Consider the following 4092-nt stretch of genomic DNA (forward strand, 5'->3'; position numbering starts at 1 on the left):
GGGGGCGATCGGGGTTATTAGAAGAGGAGTGGGCCTCACGGCGGGACCCACCACCAACTTCTCCTCCGACCGTCATCGTCGCCGTTATCGGAATTAACCAGCGGGCTCACCTAGCCACTACTACGGCGACGACGGGGGCACCAAACGCCGGGGACGAGTGGTGCCCTCCCTCCCGCAGCACGGGGGGCGATCGGGGTTAGTAGAAGAGGAGTGGGCCTCGCGGCGGGACCCACCACCAACTTCTCCTCCGACCGTCATCGTCGCCGTTATCGGAATTAACCAGCGGGCTCACCTAGCCACTACTACGGCGACGATGGGGGCACCAAACGCCGGTTGGGACGAGTGGTGCCTTCCCTCCCGCAGCACGGGAGGCGATCGGGGTTAGTAGAAGAGGAGTGGGCCTCGCGGCGGGACCCACCACCAACTTCTCCTCCGACCGTCATCGTCGCCGTTATCGGAATTAACCAGCGGGCTCACCTAGCCACTACTACGGCGACGATGGAGGCACCAAACGCCGGGGACGAGTGGTGCCTTCCCTCCCGCAGCACGGGAGGCGATCGGGGTTAGTAGAAGAGGAGTGGGCCTCGCGGCGGGACCCACCACCAACTTCTCCTCCGACCGTCATCGTCGCCGTTATCGGAATTAACCAGCGGGCTCACCTAGCCACTACTACGGCGACGACGGAGGCACCAAACGCCGTGGTTTCCCGTGGGCGTGGTGTGTAAGTAACAACAGTTGGTCTACCCCACGCTCCGGCACGGAGCGCGGGGAGAAGAAGCGGAAAAAGAAAGGTTTCCCTCTCTCTTTCCTTTTTTTTTTTTTTTTTTTTTGGGCGGGCAGGGCACCACCTTTTGCCCCGCCAACAGGTCAACGGCTCGCTGCTTGAGCGAACCGCGACCACCCATTATTTGTATTAGCTCTATTTTGAGTGTGTGGTTCGCCTTCAAAACCAACAACACGTTAATGATCCTTCCGCAGGTTCACCTACGGAAACCTTGTTACGACTTTTACTTCCTCTAAATGATCAAGTTTGGACATCTTTCCGTCAGCTCGAGGCGCCGAAAGAGCCCAGCGGCGGCAGCAGAACTGACCGCGACGCAGGCCCGGCATCCAAGAGCGCCAGTCCGAAGGCCTCACTAAATCATTCAATCGGTAGTAGCGACGGGCGGTGTGTACAAAGGGCAGGGACGTAATCAACGCAAGCTCATGACTTGCGCTTACTGGGAATTCCTCGTTCATGGGAGACAATTGCAAACCCCAATCCCTATCATGAAAGGATTTCAACGGGTTACCCGCTCCTCTCGGAGGGGGAGGACACGTTGATCCCTTCAGTGTAGCGCGCGTGCGGCCCAGAACATCTAAGGGCATCACAGACCTGTTATTGCTCAATCTCGTGCGGCTAGAATTGCCGCTTATCCCTCTAAGAAGAAGCTGCGAACTGGACACCAATTGCTGGAGATCCGTCGACTAGTTAGTAGGCCAGAGTCTCGTTCGTTATCGGAATTAACCAGACAAATCGCTCCACCAACTAAGAACGGCCATGCACCACCACCCACCGAATCGAGAAAGAGCTCTCAATCTGTCAATCCTTCCGGTGTCTGGGCCTGGTGAGGTTCCCCGTGTTGAGTCAAATTAAGCCGCAGGCTCCACTCCTGGTGGTGCCCTTCCGTCAATTCCTTTAAGTTTCAGCTTTGCAACCATACTTCCCCCGGAACCCAAAGACTTTGGTTTCCCGGAAGCTGCCCGCCGGGTCATGGGAATAACACCGGCGGATCGCTGGTCAGCATCGTTTATGGTTAGAACTAGGGCGGTATCTGATCGCCTTCGAACCTCTAACTTTCGTTCTTGATTAATGAAAACATCCTTGGCAAATGCTTTCGCAGTAGTTCGTCTTGCGACGGTCCAAGAATTTCACCTCTAGCGTCGCAATACGAATGCCCCCGCCTGTTCCTATTAGTCATTACCTCGGGTTCAGAAAACCGACAAAATAGAACCGAGGTCCTATTCCATTATTCCATGCATAGGCATTCAGGCCATCAGTGTAGCCTGCTTTGAGCACTCTAATTTTTTCAAAGTAAACTCTGCCGGCCACGCGGGACACCCGGTGAAGAGCACCCCGTGCGAGCCAGCGGGCTGTGTTACGGCTGTTCGGAGCGTGACAGTGTGCACCGGGCGGTGAACCGTCAGTCCAGAACTGAAATCCAACTACGAGCTTTTTAACCGCAACAACTTTAATATACGCTATTGGAGCTGGAATTACCGCGGCTGCTGGCACCAGACTTGCCCTCCAATGGGTCCTCGTTAAAGGATTTAAAGTGTACTCATTCCGATTGCGAGGCCTCGGATGAGTCTCGCATCGTTATTTTTCGTCACTACCTCCCCGTGCCGGGAGTGGGTAATTTGCGTGCCTGCTGCCTTCCTTAGATGTGGTAGCCGTTTCTCAGGCTCCCTCTCCGGAATCGAACCCTGATTCCCCGTTACCCGTTATAGCCATTGTAGGCGCATAGCCTACAATCGAAAGCTGATAAGGCAGACACTTGAAAGAGGCGGCGCCGGCACTGGAGGCCGTGCGCTCAGCCACAAGTTATTCAGATTCAACACGGTGGGGTTGGCGGACCGAGGCCCGACCGGTTTTGAACTAATAAAAGCGCTCTTCCCTTGCGGTCAGAGACGTGATGCATGTATTAGCTCTAGAATTACCACAGTTATCCAAGTAAGTGTGGGCTACAGATCCAATGAATCATAGCTGATTTAATGAGCCATTCGCGGTTTCACCTTAATTGGGCTTGTACTTAGACATGCATGGCTTAATCTTTGAGACAAGCATATGACTACTGGCAGGATCAACCAGGTAGTTTTGTTTATGGGTTTTGCTTTCTTTGGCCTTAGGTTATAGGAAGAACGCCACCATCGTTCTCCTTTCTCTCTCACTCTCACTCACTTTGTTTGTCTGACACCTCTTGCATTTTGGTTTGGTTTGGTTTGGTTTTTTTGCCTTGGTCTGTGTTGGTTTGTTTGCTGGGCCGCCGCCATCATCACGATGACGGCCCCCTCTCTCAATCTGTCAATCCCCTCATCATGATTATTCATTCAATTTTGGTTTTTGCGCGCTCATCCAGACAGAGAGCAGCAGCCCCTTCATTCATTGTGCACTGGAAATCGGTTGCTGCCTGCTACCACTACCCATCACATCACATCACATCACGGCTCCTCCCTTCCTCTTCCCATCGGCTGCCGCAGACACAAGGGTAAGTTCACTTAAGCATCACTTAAGCCACGGCCCGTCAAGAGCCGCAGCAGCCCTGCGCTGACGACAGCCCGGACCTCGAGGCGCGCACAGTCGGAGCAGTGTGGAAACAACCAACAGTACCCATCGTCGGCGCCGCTCCTCGAGGCGGGGAATACTAATAATAACAGGAGGAAGAGGAGCCCTTGCTGGCCACAGACCAGGTGGTGGGGGTTGTCGCGCACGTCCCAACGGCCGCCGCAGACGCAAGGGTAAGTTCACTTAAGCATCACTTAAGCTACGGCCCGTCAAGAGCCGCAGCAGCCCTGCGCTGACGACAGCCCGACCTCGGGGCACGCACGGTCGAGGCAGTATGGACACGCCAACACTACCCACGGTCGGCGACCTTCCCCGAGGCGGGGACAAAAACAAGGAGGTGCACGTCCCAACGGCCGCCGCAGACGCAAGGGTAAGTTCACTTAAGCATCACTTAAGCTACGGCCCGTCAAGAGCCGCAGCAGCCCTGCGCTGACGACAGCCCGACCTCGGGGCACGCACGGTCGAGGCAGTATGGACACACCAACACTACCCACGGTCGGCGACCTTCCCCGAGGCGGGGACTACAACAACCACGCACACACACACACAGTCCGGCAACACCGAGGCCAGAAGACAACGAGGCCAAGCACGAACGCCGTCGTGACGAGGCAACGAGGTCTCTCTCTCTCCCAACGGCCGCCGCAGACGCAAGGGTAAGTTCACTTAAGCATCACTTAAGCCACGGCCCGTCAAGAGCCGCAGCAGCCCTGCGCTGACGACAGCCCGACCTCGGGGCACGCACGGTCGAGGCAGTATGGACACACCAA

At 55.8% G+C, this 4092-nt stretch overlaps 1 non-coding gene across 1 annotated transcript; it reads right to left on the reverse strand.

The window, feature by feature from the left end:
* Nucleotides 1-961: 961 nt before the first annotated feature.
* On the reverse strand, nt 962-2854 carry LOC135111339 (small subunit ribosomal RNA). The gene has a single exon (XR_010273710.1). It is a non-coding gene; the product is annotated as a small subunit ribosomal RNA (ribosomal RNA).
* Between the last annotated feature and the right edge of the window lie 1238 nt (nt 2855-4092).

This window comes from Scylla paramamosain, chromosome 21 (genome assembly GCF_035594125.1).
Source record: "Scylla paramamosain isolate STU-SP2022 chromosome 21, ASM3559412v1, whole genome shotgun sequence".
Lineage (NCBI taxonomy): Eukaryota > Metazoa > Arthropoda > Malacostraca > Decapoda > Portunidae > Scylla > Scylla paramamosain.